We start from the raw sequence: 24,505 nt of genomic DNA on the forward strand, positions 1-24,505 counted from the left end.
CCATGCCACCAATGGAAGAGGATGTGGGGAACCAGCAAGAGACCCAGAGATCATGGAAAGGATGCGTCTGCCCAGCTGGGGAGCCCCTGTGGTACCCCCTTCAACCCCAGCAAGTTGGAAGTTTGCTGCTGCCAGGCTGTGTGTCAATTTCTTGACATACCAAGTCATCTGCCTTGCCAGCAAACTCTTTGGGACTCTCCAGTTCCAACCTTGTCTAGCAGGCAACAGTCAGTGACCCTCAATTCCCATGTTCTGCAGCTGTCCACTTGCAATGCTCAACCCCTCTGACTGGAACACCACAAAACCTTATCAACTTTGCTGCTCCTTTAAAGAGACAGTACACAAGATTCATTTCTTTTTTTCCCTCCCACCCCCTCCACTTCCTCTCCCTCTTCCCCTCTCCTTCCCCCTGTCCCTCTCCACATTTATGTGACATCAAGCATGAGGGATAAGGACGGAAATAGTTAAAAACAAATCAAAGTAAAAACACACTTGTGAGACTTCAGTCTAGCTAAACAAACTAGAGCCCTTTGTTCAAAGTTTTTTTTTGAAACCGGTCTTTCCTTCAGGATGGTGTCTAGAGCTACAACTCTTCTTGTGAAGGATAATTTAGCGATTTGCTCCCCTCCCCCTGATCTTTACAGTCCAATAAACCTTTTATATGTATCCTTCTAAAATATATATCCCTAGATAAAGTTCCTTTCCCCTTCTGGTTGTAGACACCATATTGTCCGCTTGTAAAATCGATGCTGGTCTCTCCCTTCCTGGTGATTTTTACAATGAAAATTATCTCTTCCTGAAACCTCCAAAATAAATGAATAGCCCACAGAATTTGGCCATTCCTGGCTGAAATACTGGCCTCTTTGTCTGGGGAAAAAAATTACCCCATGGCTGCCTGCTTTATACACAATTTAGTACATCTATATAGTTCTTTGTGGACTATCCATCCATACATCATGCAAGAAAATTAAGATCAGTGAGTTTTCCAGCGATACATTATACGCCACCTTTTGGGCAAATATCACAACAGTGTGCCATCTGGTAGTGGAGTAGTCATAAGGTCACAATGATACTGACTAGCAATGGGTTAAGAAGCGTTTGAGTTCCAGGGTACTGCTTTAAATCGAATTGGATTGATACTGGTCTAAATTAAGCATCACACAAAGACCTTTGCTGTACCAAATGAGATGAGGATGCTAATTCCAACTCTTAGCAGGTAACCCCACACACTGTAAAAACTGCCATCAAAATTAGCACTTGCTGGCAGGATTCAGAATTCACATGGACTTTCAATTCTGTGGCTGTGAAGTTGTTAAAAACAAAGGAGGCACAGGTAAAAGAAGACCAAGCATAATCTTAACTCTGAATTTCCTAGATGTCATGATCTGTATTATGGTGCCAACCTTACAGAAGAAACCCACCAAATTCCAGCTATGATTTAAAATACTGAACACTGTGGATTGCTGGGTGATGTTAAGTGGACTGATAAAAGGAAAAGCAGGAACTGTATACAATGGTAGTGTATTGGTCTAATCATCTGGTTTGAAAACCCTCAGTTTTCTAGAGCCAGAGGCCTGAATTCTGGCTGGGATGACTCGGCCGTTAATCTTTCCAAGACTGTTGAACTGACTATCATTCATTTTAGCAGACAAGACTAAATCTCTACGGGCCTAGTTTTCAGAGGTTCCCCCACTGATGTAGCTGGAATTGTGGATGCTCAGCATGTCTATCCACTAGAACGTGACATGACAGATCCCAGGGCACTTTTAAGATTAGGGATTTGGCCCATTGTTTTTGTTCCAAAATTCCTCTTCCTGCTATTGTACAAATTGATGTGTGCTGGGGTACAGCTGCCTTCCACTCAATGCAATGTTCTGCTGTAAAACAGGTGTTGAGAAGTACCATGTGGTTCTTTTGATAGGATACGCTCCATATTAAATATAAACCACAAAAAGGCAAGTTTACTGGTTTAAAATGTTCCGTATCCTGAAGGAGAACAGTCTGACGGAGCAGGGGCCACTGTATGTATAACAACAAATCTCAACTATAGAGAGTCACTGCAGATTTTGGGATTTGTGAGCTCTCTCAAGGTGACAGTGAGATGTTCTTGCATTTGTAACACAGCTTTGTGTATTTAATTTTCAAGTTTACAAACAATAGCGATGGAATGTTACAAAAATCCCGCAATATAGAAAATGAGTTAATAATAGGCTAGCTGGGGGCTTGCCGGATTATTTCTGAGCTATGCACACAGGCAGAAACAGACAGAGAGGCTGAAGCATTTGCCAGTCCTTGTTTGATTTTAGCGCTATCGGGCTAAGTTAATCTCTGGGGAAACTCCATTAACTGCAACAGACTTACATCAGGGACGAATTTAGAGGTCAGTCTTTTGTTTGCAGAGCGCAATCTCACCGAAGCCCAGACCACAGTCTCTGCAATATCCCCACAAGCCCAAATTCCTTTTCTACATTGATTTTCTGATTAAAGACCTGCCACCTCACCTAGCTCCATAATCCTGTTCCTCCATATTTACCTTTGAGTGACAGGAATTGATTCTGTTTTGCTACTTGTCGGTGATCTGATAAAACAATTCAGAAAATCTCACCCCCATTCAGTACCTAGGTTATTCCTTATCCTGTAAAACATGCTCTTTACATGGGGCTTGGCACTGAGCATGCTCCATGGCATGCGCTCGACTAGCAACGTACTAGGATGACAAACATAATTTCATCTCCTCTACTCCCAAACCGAGTCTTTTAAAACAAGCCACAGGAACAAGATACTTTCGAATAGACCCAGCTATATTCAACACTAGAGGTGTCCAAACAAAAATACACCATTTTCAGGCACTCTTTTTGCCTCCCCTCAGGTTCTTTAGTATGGTTATTTATACTACACACTAGATAGCACACCAGCGGCAACCAAAGGTGGATCAGGACCTCAGAGTGAGTAATGATCCATTTTAATTGAGTCACCAGGGCTGGCTTAGAGTGGGTAGGGCCTGGAGCCACCCACGGACTTCCACCCTGGGCAACAGAGCGAGGTAACAAGTCCCCTGTCTGGGGCTGAGCCCTTAACCTTTGCCCCTCTCCCCTACCCACGGCAGAGGAGTTCGGGCTTTGGATGGTTCCCTCATCTGGGGTCACGTAGTAATTTTGGTTGTCAGAGGATCACAGGGCCATGAAATTTGAGAACACCTGCAGTCGACGCTCCTTAGTAGCAACATACCGGTGCTCTTTTGCTATGTTGCTCCTAAGAGGCTGTTACTGTTATGGGGAATGTTGACCATTCACAGGAGGGAACGCGTTCTCCCGGAGAAACGCTGCTCCTCAGTAATGATTGTGATTACAGTCTTGCTGCAAACAAGTGTTCACTGTAATAGCTATTAGTGACCCCAATTATAAAGAAGCCCCATGGTGCTATATAGACAGGAAATAAAAACAGATACTGCCCCAAAGAGCTTACTATCTAAAATAACAATAAACACATTTTAACACTGACTAGCTGTTGGTACAATTGATAGCCCATCAATTGCTACAGTAATCCCTGTAACACCACCCGATTTTTGGCTTAGTTGTTACTTCATTCCAGAGTGCTTCAAGGTGTTGAGCATAGTAAGAGGGAATGTACAGAGGTTAATTTAAATAAACCAGCCAAATCTCACTGAAACAGGGATTGTCAATCTAGTACCTTTCATAAAGGCAAAAAAAAAAAATCAATTTAGATGCCGATATTATCAGGAGATGTAAAGTTTAAAAACTATATCCAGGAGACTATAAAAGATACATAAATTAGATTAGCTATCCTGAATCTAGAATTTGTCCTGGGCAAATCCAGCATCTTGCTTTTGCTTTTGGTCTATGTCTGATATTCAGTGACAGGGGGAAAAAATGTACATTACATAAAAGGGAAACGTTTCTTCCTGACTCCTGTGGCAATTTGCTAAGGCCTTGGAGGATGTGTATGATTATTCACCTCCTAGAATGTATAACTACAAAATGTATCAACGTTCATGACATATAAATTAGCCACCCACTTTAGAACAAAACAGTTACAATAGTCAACGATGGGTCAAATTCTTAGCTGGTGTAAACTGGCACAGCTCAACTGATGTCAATGGAACTATGCTAATTTAAACGACCTCAGGATCTGTCCTTCTGCATGCCCTCCATAAACTGATCAGACATCAAGTGAACAAGTATTTTCTTTCTGTTTAATTTACATTGACCTGTTTGCTTCATGAAATGACGTCTCATTTTCCCACTATTAGACAACAAAAAGAAATTTAACAATTTGAAAACAAAAACTGTGTATAGTAAGAGCGAGCAAGCACTGATTTTTCATGGCTTCTGACAGCTGACTGCTCCTCTCCACCACCATTAAAAACATGGTTAAGTTTTAAAATACAAATTTGGCAGGGACTGGGTCTTTTGTCTCTATTGATGCCCTTGGCTACTCACCCTGATTTTAATAAAATGGAGATGTATCATGAAAAAAAACCTTGCATTGGATATGGAATGGCTATTTTTTCTGTAACATTTTAACCTTTGGTGGATGAACCCTAACAAATATGCACTTGTCACAAAGATTACTGTACGTTAATTTGCATTAGTCCATATTAATACAACTGGATGTGTTAGCTGGGACGGCTCAAGATCTTCCATAATTCTATGAGAGAAAATGAAAGGCAATTCACGTACTACTGGAGAGTTGCGATTTAGATGTTGCTAATCCATTTCGAAATGGTAACACCCAGAAAGCTGTTGGGGAACATTTTAACTTGCCTGAGATTTAAGTGGCCATTCTCTTGCAGCATAATTTCAGGAACCAACTAGATAGAGAGACTGTGGTACTGGCCTTCATATATAAATTTGACACATTTACCCAGGAACTGAACAAATACATTTAAGAACATAAGAACGGCCATACTGGGTCAGACCAATGGTCCATCTAGCCCAGTATCCCGTCTGCCAACAGTGGCCAGCACCAGGTGTCCCAGAGGGAAGGAACACAACAAGTAATCCTCATGTGATCCCTCCCCTATCTCCCACTTCAAGACAAACAGCAGCTAGAAACACCATTCCTACCCATCCTGGCTAATAGTCATTGATGGACCTAACCTCCATGAATCAATCTAGTTCTTTTTTGAACCCTGTTAAAGTCCTACCTGTCACCACATCCTCTGATACGGAGTTCTACAGATTGACTATGCGCTGAGTGAAGAAAAACTTCCTTCGGTTTGTTTTAAAGCTGCTGCCTATTCATTTCATTTGGTGACCCCTAGTTCTTATATTGTGGGAACAAGTAAATAACTTTTCCTTATTCACTTTTCCACGCCAGTCATGATTTTATAGACCTCGATCATATCCCCCTCTTAGTCTCCACTTTCCTAAGATGAAAAGTCCAAGTCTTTTTAATCTCTCTTCATATGGAACCCTTTGCAAAATCCTCATCATTTTTGTTGCCCATTTTGAACCTTTTCCTGGATGGGCTGTTATATTCAACACCCAAACAATATCAACAGCTAAGTATTGGACATTTACAGCCCACTATTAGCCTCATTTAGCACAGACACTAACTGACAGGGTTTTTCTTCCTCCTTCCCGTCTTTTTCTGCTTTAAATTTGTCCCTCTGTGCCTCTTGCTCCACTGATCATCTGAAGAAGTGGGCTGTGCCCATGAAACCTCATGATACTCTCTCTCTTTTTTGTTAGTCTCTAAGGGCTCATCTAGATCACGCTAAAGTTTCGAAAGAGATATGCAAATTCCATAGAAATTTGCATATCTTCTTCCGATCTCACTTTCGAAAGCAGAGACAAAAAATGAGGTTAATGCAGCTTTTTGAAAAAAGGGGGCAGTGCCCAAAAAACCCACGTCTTGACTACTTTCACTTTTGAAAGCTCTGCATTCAAAAGTGAGATCGGAAGAAGACATGCACATTTCTGCAGAATTTGCATATCCTTTTTCGACACTTTAGCATAGTCTAGATGAACCCTACAGGACCACCCATCCGGTTCTGTGAACATACATGGCTATGATCAAAAAGTGTAATTTTATGGCAAGACACTTTTATGGCAAGACAACACACGAACAAGGAAATTCATGCACCGACCAATATGAATCTCCTCCCACCTGAAATTCAGGTATAGTGCTGAATTTTGACATCGTGCCACAGGTATAAGGCATTCCTCTTATGGCACATTAAAGAGGCTTTGAAAGAAGAGAAAAAAAATCCTGTTAAGAATCACTCATCGATAGGTGATGACGTAGCATGATAAGAAATATGAATACTCACCCCTAATCTTTGTGGTTTTACTTTTAAGGTATGTTAACTCCAAAGGTGGGCAATAAGCTGGAGATGGTTCACCAGGGTTATCCCTTGGTGCTTTATTTACTTGCATGTCTTTACATACAGCTGCTTGCAGATTTATGTTCCTGGCCAGGAGAAGCTACAGGAAATTAATTAATTAATGGAGATTGCCTATCTCCTAGAACTGGAAGGGACCTTGAAAGGTCATCAAGTCCAGTCCCCAGCCTTCACAGCAGGACCAAGTACCATCCCTGACAAATTTTTGCCCCAAATTCCTAAATGGCCTCCGCAAGAATTGAACTCACAACCCGGGGTTTAACAGGCCAATCCTCAAACCACTGAGCTATCTCTCCCTGGTAACACAAGCTAGGACACCGCTTCCCACATCTCCCATTGGCTGAGCATGGTGATCAGCAGTAGCTGCAAACATCCGTACCTGTGGACATGCAGGTAAACAAAGTGCCAGCAACCTGCCAGGGGCTAACCCTGGCAAGTTTATTGTCCACCACAGGTCTACACTGACAGCTGTGCATAGAATACCGAGATTGCAAACCCAGATAGCAAGACAGCTGTGTAGATGGTGAGACATTGCTAGGCAAGTAGAGCACAGACACACACAAACCCTATACGGCTCTCCACATGGCCAGGCAGTGCTCCCATGTTTACACTGCTATTGTTAGCAGTGTAGTATCCCTCTGCCTCCCCCTGTTGGATCTTTTTCTTGCTACAATGAAAGGCTCCAGCCAATGGGAAAGGCTCCCTCCCTCGTGCCATAGCCTGTCACTGTTACGTAGAGCTACACATTGCAGTGTGGCTATATTCTTGCCTTTCCCTGTGGCGTGTAGCTGCACATTCCCTGTATGCTGCTGCAAGTGTAGCCAAGTCTCTCAAGAATTTTACAAATTAATTAATTTTACTAATTAAGCCTCAAGACTACAAGCTAAATTAAGCTTGGACCAGAAGCTAAATATGAGTCAACAATGTGGCACTGTTGCAAAAAAAAGTAAATATGATTCTGGGATGCACTCACAAGAGTGTGGTGAGCAAAACACGAGAAGTCATTCTTCCGCTCTACTATGCGCTGATTAGGCCTCAATTGGCGTATTGTGTCCAGCTCCAGGCAGCACGTTTCAAGAAAGATGTGGAGACATTGGAGAAGGTCCAGAGAATAGCAATAAAAATGATTAATGGTCTAGAAAACATGAGCTACAAGGCAAGGCTGAAGGAATTGGGCTTTGGAAAGGAGAAGACTGAGAGGGGACATGATAACGGTTTTCAAGTATCTAAAAGGGTGCCACAGGAAAGAGAGGGGGAAATTGTTCTCTTTGGCCTCTGAGGATAGGACAAGAAGCAATGGGCTTAAACTGCAGCAAGGGAAGATTAGGTTGGACATTAGGAAAAACTTCCCGCTGGTCAGGGTGGCTAAGCACTAGAATAAATTGCCTAGGGAGGTTGTGGAATTTCCATCACTGGAGATATTTAAGAGCAGGTTGAATAGGCATCTAACAGGGATGATCTAGATGGTGCTTGGTCCTGCCGTGGACTGCACTTGATGATCTCTCAAGGTCCCTTCCAGTTCTAGTGTTCTGTGATTCTGTGATAAGAGGGGGCATGATTCTCACTTACCTTAAAGCCTCTCTATACCCCTCCAGCAGTGTAAAGGAGCCTTAAGATGACTTATAACCTGCCCCAACTTATGGCTCTTTTCCACTGCCAGAATGGTGAATAAATCAAAAGTAGGCTCCACAGTATTAATGTCCTCATTTCACAAAGAGGGAAACTGAAGTAGAGTGATTAAGAGAACTGCCCAAGATCAGACTACAATTCCCTGTCGGAACCAGGATTAGAACTCATGTGCTTCGGATCATGCCACTGCACAAAGCCGCTCCCTTGGAAGCATGAAATTCAAATTTGTGTACTTACTCATTTTCCCCCTTCCGAGATAAAAGCATGCCGTGATTTGTTAGCAATGTTACTAGTCAAGGCAGGGCTGCATACCTTGGTTTATTTCTACAATCATTATGAGAACTGCTCTGTTACTATGAGGTGAACTCTGATCATTGTTGGCACTGGTCTGTCACTGTAGATTAGGGTTGCCAGGTGTCTGGTACTGAACTGGACAGCCTGGTATTTTCACCTCCTGTACAGTAAAAAAATTCTGAATACACCAGACACCTAAAATGTCTGGTACTTTCTGATTTTTTCCCCGCCAGGAGGCAAAACTCCCGGGTGCTTACCGGGTTCTGCAGGGGAGCTGTCCGGCCCAGCAAACGGAAGCAAGATGGCTTGTGGCTACCGGCAGCCTGTTAGGGCCAAAAAGTCTCAAAAGAGATTCTAAAAGGGGCCACTCTGTATTTTTACTATTTTTTTTTTTTTTTGCTCATGGGGTCCTTTTTTCCCCCCCTCAACAACTTCGGTCTCTCCCCCCACCGTTTTTTTCCAATAGAATTTTTTCCCTGGTGTTTTTTTTGGCGGGGGGTGGGGAGGTGTTCGGTATTTTTGGTTAAACCATCTGGCAACCCTACTGCAGATTTAACCACGAATGCCAGGCCAGATACATTCACTTGGTACTACAGCTTCACTCCTGAGGATAAGAATGGGTCTAGAGTACTTGTCTGGTTCTCCACAGTGACTTAACTTTGCTGAACACACATGTCATATACCCTTGTAAAAATATAATATTCTACAATGCTGAGCCAGTAACACTAATGTCACACTATTGAAAGATGTAGTGTTTTCAATTTTTACAGCAGAATATTTTAAAGGGGTTTATAGAAAAATTGCATAGACATTGTGGACAGACCAAAAATAAGGTCAAAATATTGGGTCCCCAACCCTCTGATCATTTAAAGGTTTAAAATCTGTAATTATATTTTATGTAAAATCTGGACAGGGGAATATCAGAAGAATCATCTCTGCTCTGAATATATTTTACAGGAAATGTGGCTTCATTATACTTTAGGGTTGGTAACCTACCCGCAGATACTTGTTCATTTACAATTTTGTAGTTTTCTTTTCTTAGAGTTGGTAGATAGCAGAACTTCACCTGCCCCGGTCCCTAACAAACACGGGACACAGAAGCATATCACCACACACAATATCTTCTCCAAAATGTAGCAGATAGGAGAAAAGGGATTTTGGTATTCTGAGGGTTGCTTATTATTATTCTGTTATTGCCCATCATTTATAAAGCACCTCAAGATGTATTGTAGATCTGTAGTGTATATCTAGTTTTTAAGCTGTTAAGGCAGAGATTTTAAGGTGTTATGCACAGTGAGGCTTCAATTAAAGGCAGAGTAAGACAAATGAAAAGGTTTTCACATTTCTTACACTATTGATCCACAGAATCTCTTGTATTTCAAAGCCCCAGCAGATTAAAGGTTAAATTCCACAGCAACTGGCATCTTGACATGCAGTGTTTCCAAACGGATGCATTTTTCCGTTTTTTAATTACATCTTCTCAGCTGCCCAAGAGCTGTTAAATTCACAACATCAGGCTTTAAAAAAAACATTACTCCTCCTCCTTCCCGGCATTGACAGGGTCTGTTCAGCAGGGGGCGCCAGTGACCCATGATGGGGCACTATTCATTAGGGAGGAGCTGCAAACATATCAATCAACATGTCAGAGAAGGAAGCCCAAGCCTGACCTAGCAGGAATGCATGAGACAAACAGATTTGTTCCGCTCTCTGCAGCCTCACCTGTCTTCAGTAGCACACACCATGTAATAATCAATTATGCTGACAAGATTCCCTACAAATCGGCGCAGCTTCAGTTACTTGTGTGCCTCCGAGGTGAAATGCAGAGAAGGGGGCTTGGTCAAAGGACAATATGAAGGAGGAGCAAACTCCTTATGAGGCGGCAGCACCTCAAAATCTTGGGAGCCCAAAGCAGGACCAACCCCAACTCAATGATCCCAGCCAGGGCTTTGTCAAGCCAGGACTTAAAAAGCTCTAGGGATGAAGATTCCATCCCCTCCCTGGGGAACCCATTCCAGTGCTCCCCCACCCTCCGAGGGAAATAGTTTTTCCTAATATCCAACCTAGCCCCTCCCCCCACTGCAACTTGCGACCACTGCTCCTCGTTCTGACATCTATCACTACTAAGAACAGCCTCTCTCCATCCTGTTTGGAACCTCCCTCCAGGAAGTTGAAGGCTGCTATCAAATCCCCCCTCACTCTTCTCTTTTGTAGAATAAATAAGCCCAAATCCCTCAGTCTCTCCTTGTAGGTCATGTGTTCCAGCTCCCTAATCATTTTTGTTGCCCTCCGCTGGACCCTCAGCAATGTGTCCACATCCTTTCTATAGTGAGGGGCCCAGAACTGGATGCAATACTCCAGATGTGGCCTCACCAGTGCCAAATAAAGGGGAATAATCACTTCTCCAGATCTGCTGGAAATGCTCCTCCTAATGCACCCCAACATGCCATTAGCCTTCTTGGCTACAAGGGCACCCTGTTAACTCATATTCAGCTTCTCATCCACTGTAATCCCCAGGTCCTTTTCTGCCAAACTGCTACTTTGCCAATCGGTCCCCAGCCTGTAACAAAGCTTGGGACTCTGTACTTGTCCTTGTTGAACCTCATCAGATTTCTTTTGGCTCAATCCTCCAATTTGTCACAAATCTGGACTTCACAGGTGTTTTGATCTCTGTGCTCTATAGCAATAAGTATAATAGAAATGATTGGACATCTGGTTCCGGGTCTAGATCTGTCTGAACTCTAGCCAACTTGGAGCTATTTAACTCACAGGATTTTGGTTTGGGCTCAACTCTACAGTAGGTCTTAGCCAAATGCACAAGACACAACTGCAGCGCGTCAAATCTAAATTCACGCGCAACATTTCCTCTTTTTAGCAAGGCTGCAGAATGTGAACAGTTGCCGAAGATCTTTCTCGGCTCTCTTGCCTATATCCATCTTTCATTCCCCTCTGGACCCATTCTCCATATTGCTGCTCTGGCTCTTCCTAGATTGCCTCAAAATCTCTTCTAGGGTAACTTCCAAATTGCTGCACCCACGTGCCAAGTGCAAGTATTTTAAGTGACAGGGCAGGCTTACATGAAAAGCTTTTACACAGTTCCAAGGCATATGGGGCATTGTTCATTTTTTCTGTTGTCTTTTTAACAAAGAATCTCTGCTCAGCAGGTCCAAAGCTCATCTGCTTTCAGGCTGCAAGCTGCTTACTACGGTTAAAAACAGGCGGCTTACAGGCTGCTCAACGTTTTCATCATTGTAGCAAAAAATATGAAATGCGATAGAGACTGTTGGTGATGGATTCACTCCTGCCTTCCTGCCACATTAGACTGGGGTAACTCCACAATGACAATGGTGTTACGCCAGGGCAAAACCAGAGTAATGCTGAAATGAATCATTTCAGATCGGAAACAGGACACGTACCTCCCCAAAGGGTTCAAGATGTTCTGATCTGGCGTTCTGGGTTCACCTCATTTTAGAATATAATAGTAATACCTATTTTAGGGATGCTAAATGTAGTTTCATCAACTAATCGACTAGTCGATGGAATTTCTATTGACTAGTCGAGAAGCAAGGGAGCCGCAGAGGGGTTAGCTTCCAGCCTCATGATCTAACCCCACTGTGGCTCTGCCTTTTAAATGTATTAAGAGCCAACAGGTCCTTAATACATTTAAAAAACAGAGGTGCAGCATCTGAGACTGGGCGTGAACTGGGAATCAGCTGATTTGTAGCTCGTGCCTGGTCCCCACTACTCCTCTGCTTCCCTTGCCCCCCACGGAGACAGTGCTGGGGGAACGGTGAAGCGACTAGTCAACTAGTTACTAACATCCCTTACCTAGTTGCTGTATTGCACTTGTCATCAGCAGATCTCACAATCTTTCAGGTATCAACTCTTACAACAGCTGTATGAGATAGAGAAATATTACTTTTATCACCCCCATTTTACAGATGGGAAACTGAGGCATGGAGAGGCTACTTCCAAAGTTTGACTGGAAATTGATGATGGGTAACTGAACTCTGGTTTCCCAAGTCTTATGCTAGTGCCCTAACCACTGGACCATTCTTCCCCAGTGCCAAGAGCCTTTCTGGGTCTGAATTTCCTTGGAATTTGAAGATGTTTAGATTTCTGTTCAATTCCTTTTTTTAAAAAAAGTAACCTTTTATTGTTACGATTAGTAATAAAGAGTCACATGGTAATTAAAAAGGGAGGCTATTTGGTCTCTAATAGTCTTTCTTTACAGTTGACAGCTACAGACAACTTTACCGCATGTACAACAAGAGCAAAGAGGAAACACCAGGTTCTGGTGGCTGATGCCTTATCCATTAGACCACTGGGACCCAACCCATCACTCTTCAGTGGATGCCTTACCCTCCTTACATTTGGAAAAGGACATTCTCCATGCTGTCTGAGCATACTGTGAGCAGAAGATATGAATACAAGACTCTCCCCTGCTCACAGTCGTGTGAGCTTTGCCAAAAATGTACCTTAGGCACCCAGGGTTACAGTCAACCTGGAACAGTCAGCTGCTTCTGTCTAACCTCCGCCTCATGCCAAACCAGACTCTGCCCCCTGGGATCTAGAAATGCGCCGTTTCCTGACCTGCAGTGCTCTGCAATGTTGGGCCGCCAGCTGCAATTTGGATACTCTGTTGTCATTTAATAACTGTTTGCTCATCGGCAGGTGGGTGAAGTAGAGGGCTGGGAGGTGGTCTCCCAGATACGATAATGTGTTCTAGTGTTGGGGCAAAGGAGGTTAAAGGTCTAGAGAACATGACCTATGAAGGAAGGCTGAAAGAATTGGGTTTGTTTAGTTTAGAAAAGAGAAGACTGAGGGGGGACATGATAGCCATTTTCAGGAATCCAAAAGGGTGTCATAAGGAGGAGGGAGAAAACTTGTTCATCTTGGCCTCTGAGGATAGAACAAGCAGCAATGGGCTTAAACTGCAGAAAGAGAGGTTTAGGTTGGATATTAGGAAAAAGTTCCTAACTGTCAGGGTAGTTAAACCCTGGAATAAATTGCCCAGGGAGGTTGTGGAATCCCCATCTCTGGAGACATTTAAGAGTAGGTTAGATAAATGTCTATCAGGGATGTTCTAGACAGTATTTGGTCCTGCCATGGGGGCCGGGGACTGGACTCAATGACCTCTCGAGGTCCCTTCCAGTCCTAGTATTCTAAGAATCTAAGGTGGTGCAGTCAACAGTCAAGCTGCTAAAAATCTGGCCAGGCTCTTGTAACCCAGTAAACAATAAATGCTGCCACTGCCTTGGAAAGTGAACAAAGGATTTTCCTCAAAATCTCCCTGAGAGGGGCATATAAGTGCCTCCACTCCCTTGGCCATAGTTCCAACAGTCTAGCCAGCGCCATGTAAGTCTATCCAGTTATCATAGCCACTTGGCAGGAAACAATATAGTTAAAAGTTACTGTAATGGCTGAACAGGAAGATTTTCACAGGCATAAAGGACAATTAGGTGCCCAATTCCTGCTGAAAGATAATAGTTGAGACCCATAATTCCCACTTCTGTCTTCAAAACCATTCCCAATAACATCTCCCTCAGGTGAGGGAATCTTCCTCCCATCCTCTTCAGTGAAGATTGATGCAAAGAATTAATTTAGTTTCTCTACACTGGTCTGATCTTCCTCCAGTGCTCCTTTAGCATCTCAATTATCCGGAGGCCCCACTGACTGTGTAGCAGGCTCCCTGCTTCTGATGTACTTAACTTGTTTTGCAGTGGGTTTTAGATTTGACTTGTCCGTCTATTCTGCTTTTCTCAGTAGGCTTTCACTTCCAATTTTTAAAGACAGTCTTTCTGGCTCTAGTCACTTCTTTTACTCTGCTGTTTAACCCTGGTGTAATTTTTCTTTCTTGTTCTCTTGTGTTGGTTTATTTTTCATTGGGGTATACATTTCATTAGAGCCTCTATTATGGCGTTGTTAAACTGTTTGCAGGCATTTCACTCTTGTGACTGTTAACTATGGTTTAACTAGCTTCTTCATTGTTGTGTAGTTCCCCTTTTTGAAATTAAATGTTACAGTGGAGGATTTCTTTGCTATTTCCTCCCTCTACGAAGATCTTAAATTTAATTGCATTACGGTCACTATTAGCAAATGGTTCTGCAACATTCAACTCTTCCACCAGATCCTTTGGACACTTACGACTAAACCAAGAGTTGCTTCTTCAGTTTTGGTTCCAGGACTCCAAGAAGCAGTCATAACTGGTGTCTAGAAATGTTATCCCTGCATTCTTTCCTGAGGTGACATGTACCCATTCAAAAAACGTCCTACCTGTCAAGGTGGTTAAACACTGGAATAAATTGCCTAGGAGGTTTGTGCAATCTTCATCACTGTATCAGAGGGGTAGCCGTGTTAGTCTGAATCTGCAAAAGCGGCGAGGAGTCCTGTGGCACCTTATAGACTAACCGAAGTGTTGGAGCATAAGCTTTCGGGGGCAAAGACCCACTTTGTCACATGCGTCTGACGAAATGGGTCTTTGCCCATGAAAGCTTATGCTCCAACACTTCAGTTAGTCTATAAGGTGCCACAGGACTCCTTGCCGCTTTCATCACTGTAGATCTTTAAGAGCAGGTTAGACAGACATCTCTCAGGGATGATCTACGCAATACTTGGTCCTACCGTGAGGGCAGGGGACTTGACTTGATGACCTCTGGAGATCTCTTCCAATTCTAGTGTTCTATGATTCTATGAATATGGGGATTGTCGAAATGCCCCATTATTATTGAGTTTTCTACTTTTGTAGCCTCATCTCACTGAGCAATTCATAGTCACCAACACCATCCTGGTCAGATGGGCAGTATTATATTCCTGTTGCTATATTCTTATTATTCAAGCATGGAATTTCTATCCAGAGAGATTCTATAGAACAATCTGATACATTTAAGACTTTTACTATATTTGACACACTGCTTTCTTTCACATATAATGCCACTCCTCCACCCGCGTGACCTCTTCTGTCATTCCTATATATTTTACAACCTGGTATTAATTCCTATATGTTTTATACTCTGGTATTAAGTGAATGCATATGCAAGTTATTATTTAGCTGTCATGTTTTGCTCCAACAAGCTGCAAGACTGATGAAAAGTAACTATACAATTCTTTAAGATAGAACATGCAGTGTAAGATATGCATATTTGAAAGGTATTATCTCTGATCGTGAAGCGGAATTGCTTTCTTCCTGTCAAACTCAGATGCACAAATTTATTTACTTAGCTCTCACAGATACATCCATCCTATGCTGTAGGCACAGGACATGAACTCAATTGGTTTTTTATGATGCAACAAACCTAAAACAAGGACTCAAAAAAACCCAACACTTTGCCCACTTCTGCTAGGGTCCAATACATGGATAAACACCACCTCAGAGTCAATGGCAATGGTGGGCAATCTGCGGCTCGAGGGACGCCTGCAGCCCATCTGACATCTACGTGAGGCCCACAAGACATTTTATTTATCGTTGCAAGGGAATAGGAAGGAAGGTTAGTGTAGATGGGATTGAACTAGAGAATGTAGTGAAGTTCACATATTTGGGGAGCAATATGATGTATGATCTAGACCATAGGCTCCCAAACTGGGGGGCGCGAAGAGATTCCAGTGGGAGGGGGTGCGAGGTGACCTAGTCCCCTTTCATCAATTCTCCCCCCACCCCACCCCAATAAGGAGCCTAGTCCGTTCAGTAAAAAAATTCAGAAAATACCATGTGTCCAGTATTTTCTGTTTTTCCTGGCTTGGGTGTCTGCCGGAAAAAATGCGCCTGGTGTACAGACACTTTTTTTTGTTTTTTAACCACACAGGTCCTGGGAAGTAAAGGGGCCGTGACTGTTCCCCCTCCCCCCCAAAAAAGTTTTTTTTTTGGGGGGGAACATGAGGTTTTCTCAAAAATCAAAAAGGGGGCGTGATGCCCAAAAGTTTGGGAACCACTGATCTAGACCAGCGTTTCCCAAACCATGGGACACGGCCCGGTACCGGGCCGCAGGAAAAAACTACTGGGCCTCAGAGAGGCTGCCAGGGTGTTCTGTGCTCCCGGAGTGCCCGTGTGGCGCCGGGTCCCCCAAGCCCTCGGCCAGCCTGGGCGGAGTCTGCAGTCGGATGTTCCGGCTCCTGGCAGAATCCTAGCTAGGAGAGATGGTGGTGGTGGTGGTGGCGGGGGGAGGGGAGAGAGCTGGCCACCGGAAGCAGCACTGGACAGGGGAATCAGGGCGGTCTTGGGAGATTAGGGGAGCAGGTGGAAGCAGGGCTGCCAGGGGGCGCAAGGTCGGGGCAGGGAGCTGGCCGGGGAAGATGTGGGGAAGGCGGGGGGAGAAGCGGCTGCCGGAAGGAGAGCTGGATGCGGGCAGCAGGGATGGCCAAGGGAGACTGAGAGGAGAAGCGGGGGAGAACTGGCTGCCCGGGAGGGGGTTGGGTGAAGTGAGACTGGCAAGAGGTGCAGCAAGGGGAGCAGAGGGGGCAGGGAAATTGAATTGGCCTGCGGGGAGCAGGACTGACCTGGCCATATGTAGATCTCAGGGCGCTGCTCCCCTTCCCCCCCCCCCCCCCCCGAAAAGCACAAAACACGAGTTAGTCTGGCCGGGGATTTTATTGTTCTTCCCCCCCACACACACACTCCCTCGAGTAGTTGCGAACTGTCTGGCTGGTAGACACACTCATGCAGCCTGAGCACATTTACCAGCCAGGCAGCTCGAAAGTACAAACTGATACATCTAGTAATAATACAACTTACCTAATGAGAAAATACCAGACATGTTATATGTCTGGTATTTTCACAGTTTGTTTTGTATGTGTTTATATTTTTGGGCTGCAAAAAACAGTACTGAAAAAAAAAGTAAAAAGTTTGGGAAACCCTGGTCTAACCAGCTTTCTATCTGTCTTACAGCCCATTTATCCAATCCATATTCCTTAACTTGTTGGCAAGAAAATTGTGGGTGACCATATGAAAAGCTTTGCTAAAGCTGGCACTGGGGGTTTTGGGAGGACCAGAAACAACTTATTTGAATATTCATCATTTGATTAATGAATATGCAAATGAACGTTACCTGTCCTCCAAAAGTTTGTGAATGGATTTACTGGTCCCCGTGTCAAAAAGTTTGGGAACCCCTGATCTAGACTGTAAGAAGGAAATAGTGACTAGAATAGCAAAAGTAAGAGTGAATTTTAAGGTGATGGATAAGATCTGGAAAAGTAAAGTGATTAGCTTAGGAATGAAGCTGAGTGCCTTGAAAATGTGTGTATTTAGCAGCATGTTGTACGGATATGAGCCATGGATGATAATGAAAGATTCGAAGAGAAGGATATTGGCATTCGAGAGTTGTTATAGAAAGATCCTGAGAATAGGATGGATGCAGAAGGTCACCAACAAGGACTTATATAGGAAGATACAGCCAAAAGAGAACCTACTGCAGAAAGTTATACAACAGAAGTTACAGCTATTCGAGCATATCTGCAGAATGAACGACGAACGAAAAGATAAGACCCTGGTATTCGGCATAATGGATGGTCCGAACTGGAGAGGCAGACCCCACAGAGAATGGGTAAATGATATAATAGATTGGTGCGGAGCTAGTCTACAGAAACTAAGCCACTCTGCACTGGACAGGGAAAGATGGAAGGAAATAGTGAGGGAGGCATCAGACACCAACGGGCATTGAGCCCATGGTTGTTGTTGATGATGATGATGCACAGGGAGGCCAGATTCTGCTGGTGTTCATCCATATCGTTTTTTTCCAGCAGTTTTACAAAAGTGGCATGCATTTAAAGCAAGGACTGCGAAGTGAGGTGTGTGTTGATTGCACTGGATGTAAAAACTGTTGCTTTTTTAAACTGCTGGTACACTGCCCTTCTTCACATATCACTGGTACAAATATCTAGCAATGGGCTTCACAACCTCCCTGATGCTCACAGGTGGTGTGGGACAAAAATCTAATGCATGTGCTGTTAATCGTACATTCCCCAGTAGCCATAGCAAACACCACAAGCTGACACACAGTGAAGACCATGTGCATCCCTGGGAACCAACTCCTCCACCACAAAGTACTAAAGCTGTGTCCTCATATGAACAATCATCACTACACATTTTTGATCTTCACGAGAAACAGTCCACTTTTACATCAGGTCCAACTACCCCAGGAGTACCCAGCGTAGTCAGCTTCCTAGAACATTTCCACTGTGTGGAACTTAGAGGGAAACTCCACTTGGCCTCTAGAGCTGCTAGGACATAAGTTTATAGACTTCATTTTATTTAAATTCCTTCTTCTAACAGATGAGAGCCAATGGCTAGAAGCTGAAGCTAAACAAGCTCAGACGAGAGTAAGGTACACATTTTTAACACTGACAGTAATTAACCATTGGAACAACTTATCTAGGGATGTAATGGATTCTCTACCATTTGACATCTTTACATCAAGACTCAATGTCTATGTAAAAGACATGCTTTACGGGCTTAAGGCAGGAATTACTGAGCAATGTTCTCTAGATCAGTGTTTCTCAACCAGTGGTACGGGTACCCTTAGGGGTACTTGAGAGAAGTCAGAGGGGGTATGTGGCGGGGTAGCCCCGCCCCTGCCGAAAACCGCCGGCACGCCGCGGGTAGGGGGGGAGGACTCACCCCCCGGGACGGCACAGACAGCCGCCCGCGGTTTCAGCGCGGGGAAGCCGGCGCACCGGCCGGGAAACGAGCCGGGGCGGGCGGGGGTGAGAGGAGCCGCCGCCGGGACGCCGCAAACATGGAGGGGGGGCTCATTCCCCGGCGCGGCACAGACAGCCGCGCACGGGTCTAGCACAGGGGGGCCGGCACCCCGGCCGGGTGACGAGCCGGGGCCGGCAGATAGCGCCGGAGCCGGCAGATAGCGCCGGAGGAAGACGGGGGCGGGGTGACGTCGTGGTGACGTCACATGACGACCGGCCCGGGGAGGGGCCGCAGGCAGATGAAGGCATGGACGTCATCTGCCTGCGACCGGCGGGCCATTTGAAAAGCGGCCGTGAGCCAGTCAGGGGGGGGAACGCCGAGGAGACGCTTCCCCCACAAGGACCGGAGATCGGAAGCTGGTGTTGGAGGCCCTGGGTGGGAACCGAGGGAGCACCCAGGTGAGCCGATTGGTTCCGGGGGAAGAAGTGGCCCAGGGCAGGGACGTGGACCCGGAGAGCAGGGGAGTTTAGGGGTCTCGCCCCCCCCTGCTAGGTGGGGAGTCTTTCCCTAACCTTAGGGCCCTGGGCTGGGGTCCGGAGCGAGGGCGGGCCCGGACCCCCTTCCCCCAACCGCCGAGGGGCACGAGCGAAGTGAGTCGCGTGGAATTGCAAAAGACTTTGGTAACTGAGGGGGCGGACTTAAGCCCCTCCCTGGGGGTAAATCCCCTACAGGGTACATCAACAGAACTGAAATTTGGAGAAAACTGAATTTTTGTTTTAAGTTTTACAGCATTTTATTATTTTTGTACATTTTACACCCAAAAATTTCATTGCCTGCCCAGCTACGATTAAGTTGTTTAAACAAATGTGTTGCGACAGTAGACAAAAGTAGTGTGTGTCAAAAAAACTGTAGGTACTGGGGGTGCTTATTTTTTTTAAAGTGGTACTTTATAAAAAAATAAAAAGTTGAAAAACACTGCTCTAGATGATTGTCATGGTTCCTTTTGGCCTAAAAATCTATGAATTTACTTTGATTTCAATCTAACAAATTCCATGCCAAACGATGCCCATGATTCACGTTTAAAGACACAAGGCCCTAAGAATTGCAAAACATAAATCAACTAAAAGAGCAGAAACTGTTCTTCCACCATCCCTACCACCACCGAACAAATCAGGATTCACTAGACCAACATGGTTTAATCTCTTCAAGGTTCCCACCTGACAGAAATCCCACATTCAATAGCCCAAGCCTTCCACCAACACCCACTCAAAGAGATGGGCTTGCCAGCATGCCCAGAAGATGTAAGGGGTATTTTAAATTCAGGGGAACATAGAGGATCATATTTCTTGCAGACTGCCCTGCCACCAGTTCCCTCCTTTCTGTATCAAGGTGAGCTCAATCACCTGCATTTATCTCAACTATGGCAGTAGTACACCTGCTCTAATTCAGAACTGTGGCCTCTAGCACTGTAGCCATGTTTCACCAATTATGGGTCACCTGAACACCATGGAACTGAGTCCTAAGTGTTCTGAAGACACCATCTGAAAAGCTGAAATAAGGAATAAGGGTCCCACCCTATCATGTAGAATAGTGATAGAAATGTAGCCGTGTTAGTCTGGGGTAGCTACCCCACCCTATCACTGGGAGAGTGAACAATATTCTCCCTCTGAAACCCACTGGGCTTCATTGCTTTCCAAGGATAAAACATCAGAAAACAGCACTCACTGCTTCAGAAATGTGCCCTACAGACTCTAAGAAAATATATAGAAGAGGCGTCTACAAACTGTTTAGATGAGCAAGGATGACAGAACCAAAAAGGATCTGTCCGTAATATCTAAGTAGCCCATACTTGGGTCTGCTAAAAACCTGCATAGCTTCTTAATATTCTGGCTGTGCAACTATGCCGTGAGGGCAGGGGACTGCATTCGATGACCTCTTAAAATCCCTTCCAGTTCTAATTCTGATTCTAAGGACATATTCAGGGAAATCAGTAGATACACTGGTGATTTCATCTTTTTCCTTAAAATAACCCCTATTCACATGTATGGGACACAAGCACATCAATGAACTGCCACAGTGAAGGATCTAATCGTAACTTTCCTACATTCTCTCCCACAATGCAAACGTGAAGTGTGCACCAAGACGTTTAGAAAGGGAATATTTAGGCGGAATACCAAGGGAAACTTTCTGACAGAGCTGTCTGTTACTACATTGTGGAGTACTCTCCCAGGGGAAGGAGTGAATGGGCCACCACTTGACACATTAAAAACATATCTATTCAGAATGCTGCTGCTACAAGGGTTGTTTTCCTAGTCATCACTAGCTCCCCCTCTTCTCTGTCATATCAAATATAAACTAATGGTCTTTACTTCTTAGGCTCTTCCTGGTCTAAACCCACCCTACTTATGTCTTGATGAGTATAACAAGGTTGACTTCTACGTTCAATCAGGCCGTAAGGCCAACCTCTATTGCCCATTTCGGTAAATTTTCAAACAAATCCCTTTCACGCTTTCTCCCATCCTGCCCCTCACACTTGGGAGAGGCTTCTGTAAACCCCCGCAAAACTCAGTTATCATCACCCTTTAAATCCCTCCTCAAAACTCTCCTTTGCTGGATTGCTGAGAAAAAAAAACCTGGATAATGATCAGGCCTGCTGGTGCGCAGAGACGACTGCTGATCATGCTGACCAATACAATCACACTGTTTCCTTGTACTCCCCTGCCCTATGTCAATTTGCCTATTTCCATCAGATGTCTTTTGCTTGTACTTGGGTTGTAAGCTCTTTGGGGTCACAGACTTCCTTTTTGTTCTGTGTTTGTACGGTACCTAGCACAAAGGGATCCCAGTCAATGGCAAGGACTCCTAGACCCTGCAGTAATGCCAATAAATAAATTAATAAATAGACTGAATGATCCTTGTGCAGTTACTAGAGTAACACAGCTGTTCCTGCAGGAAGATGGACTGGATAACCTAATAGGCTTGCTCTATTTCTCACTTTTATGATATTGCCGAATTCCGCTGACTATTATTAAAGACATTTTTTAAGGTATTTTAATTTACTTGTCTAAATGGATTTCCATTCATTTACTCCTACCAAGTGAATACTGTCAGGGACATTAGCAGCATGATGAAATAGCTTTAGGCTCACGCTGGTTTTACTATTTTACATACCCAAGAAAAGTCATTAGCTTTTACCCTTAATGTACGCTCTTTACTGTTGCATAACTGTATATCACTCAAAAGTGCAAGCACAAGCCATGCTTTTCTCTTATGAATCAATACTTATTTGTGCAGGGAAGTACTGAAAGGCTTCAGGTCTTAGTTGTATTAGATAGTTCACATCTTTGGAGCTCAAGAGTGGCCATCTTGCCTTTTTCACCTAGCCAAACAGTGGTCATAGTGACTCTCTTCAGCATTTTACACCACGCTTTTCCAATGCAGAGAGAAACTCATGGCAACAAAACTATTTGTTTTCTATCCGATGAATGACAGGCTTCTTTCTCTTTTGCAATGTGACGCTTTACAACATCGTTTTCATGCACGGCATGGCACAAATAGAATGTGGCCCATGAAATTAATGATGTTAAGATGCAGGACAAATTCTGGGAATTCAGTGATACCCTCTATAACGTGTTTTATACTGGTCTCTCAGTAATGAAGAATGAGGGAGATAGCTTGTGTTATTTTTTGTAACTGCTATATGTACCCCAGTTTACTGGCTTGATGCTTTTCCCTTTGTCTATGCAGAGTTGAATTTAAAAGAAGCAGCAGCAAAATGATGACTGGAGAGAAAATATTTGCGCACAAAATACTTCAAGAGTCCTTTAAAAGAATAATGGGTGGACTTCTAAGCCTCTATCTATGTAGCTCCAGCCAGGTAGCCAATGTGTTTTTTCATAAGCTCTAAAGGATGCTAAATCAATAACTAGCTGGAGCAGAAGGGGTCTATATTGGGTGGGAGGTGCCAGGAGAGGGAGGAGTTGATTGGCAGGGCTGCAGGATGCGCTGAGGGAAGAGGGGAAGCTGGCTGTCACCGGGTGCTAAACACCCACAACCCTGGAGTCCCTGCCTATGGTTTCAAATATGAACCTCAGTTCACTGAATGCCCAGAAGGTACTCAGGAGGAGAAATGCTGATGAAGAGACAAAGAGAATGCTGAAGAGGCCATGTCTTCATTAAAGGCCATTTCTTCATTAAATGAAAGACTGACACTGCTGCGATCAATCTTTTGGCATTCAATTTGGCAAGTGTAGTTAAGACTCGCTAAATCAAACTCAGAGGGCACCGGTATTCCTGCTTCTGCAAGGAGTAAGGGAAGCCAATGGGAGTGTTTGCTCCCATCAGCCTCCCGCTGTGACGATGGTGGGGAAATTTGAAACGAGATATATCCACTTCAGCTATGTAATTAACGTTACTGGAGTTGCGTATCTTCCCTTTTAATGTAAACCTGGCCTAAGTTCTAAGGTTTTAACCCTTTTATCTGCATGCTCTGCAACACTGGGAGAATACTCAATACACCTGTTTGGAAGGAGCGGTTTTGAATCACTAATCATGTGCTGGAGGGAAGTCTATTGGGCATGTGTTAACATGACTGGAAACATGGGTGTGGCTAACCTTGGTTTAAAAGAGGAGGAACTATGGGGTTTTGCCCAGAAACAGGTGACAATAGGGAAACCTCAGTGGGGGGAGGGGGTGTACACTTAATAGGATTACAAAAGAGTGTGAGGCACCACTCACCCTGCAACCATGGCAGCATGGTGGAAAAAGACATGTTGTAGCCTGGTCATTCAGTCAACAATTGTGTGAACTGTAAAATTCTATTGTGAGGGGAAATGGAAGTAGAAGTGCCCATCCTTTGGAAACCGTGCCGACATGAGACTGGGGAAGAGATTACAGGTGCAGTTCACCCCCGGACCATCATGCCAGTCTATAACAGGGCCAGCCCATGGTTTTAAATCCTGGCCTGTTTTGTGGTAACTGTGAGAAAATACACAAATTTTACACCACTTTTCGAAAAGGGAAACATGCACTTATGATGGGAGGGCTGCCATACACAGATAGATGGATGGTTAAAGTAGCCCTCAGGGAGGCTGCACAAAACCTAGCCAATGGGAGAAGGGCTTGCAGAGAGGCAGTTAGGAGAAGGCTTGATGGAGTATTCAAACAGGGCCAGGGAGGGCCATAAAAGGAGGGCGGCTCAACAGAGCAGAAGCAGTCTCTCCTTGGAGCGCAAGGAACAAGGACTGGCTGCCTTAGAGGAATGCTTTAGTACCTCAGTGCTGGGTATGTTCAGAGGAGGAACAGGGAGTTCCAGGCTGTGGACTTCCAGATTGAATCCCTGATACAAAGGGTTGGGAAGATGCTGTTTTCCCCCCAATTGCCACTGAGGGGAGTGGCCAGAATGTGAACTGAAGACAGTGGCTAGAAGAAAGACTTCAGTTTGCCACCAAGGGACGTGGTTGGACTGAGGACTGTCAGTCCTCCGAGGGAGTGGGGAGGAGGGGAGAGAACCAAGTGAGTCCAGAAGAGGACGCTGCAAACCAGAGAACAATATGTGTTCCAGCGATGGAGCAGAAGTGATGGTAGGG

At 44.5% G+C, this 24,505-nt stretch overlaps 1 protein-coding gene across 1 annotated transcript in view; it reads right to left on the reverse strand.

Moving 5' to 3' along the window:
• The window catches only part of EXOC4 (exocyst complex component 4), a 626,684-nt gene that overhangs the window by 125,771 nt on the left and 476,408 nt on the right, over positions 1–24,505 (reverse strand). The gene's annotated exons all lie outside the window — the stretch shown is intronic.

The sequence above is a fragment of the Pelodiscus sinensis genome, chromosome 1, assembly GCF_049634645.1.
Source record: "Pelodiscus sinensis isolate JC-2024 chromosome 1, ASM4963464v1, whole genome shotgun sequence".
Classification (NCBI taxonomy): domain Eukaryota; kingdom Metazoa; phylum Chordata; order Testudines; family Trionychidae; genus Pelodiscus; species Pelodiscus sinensis.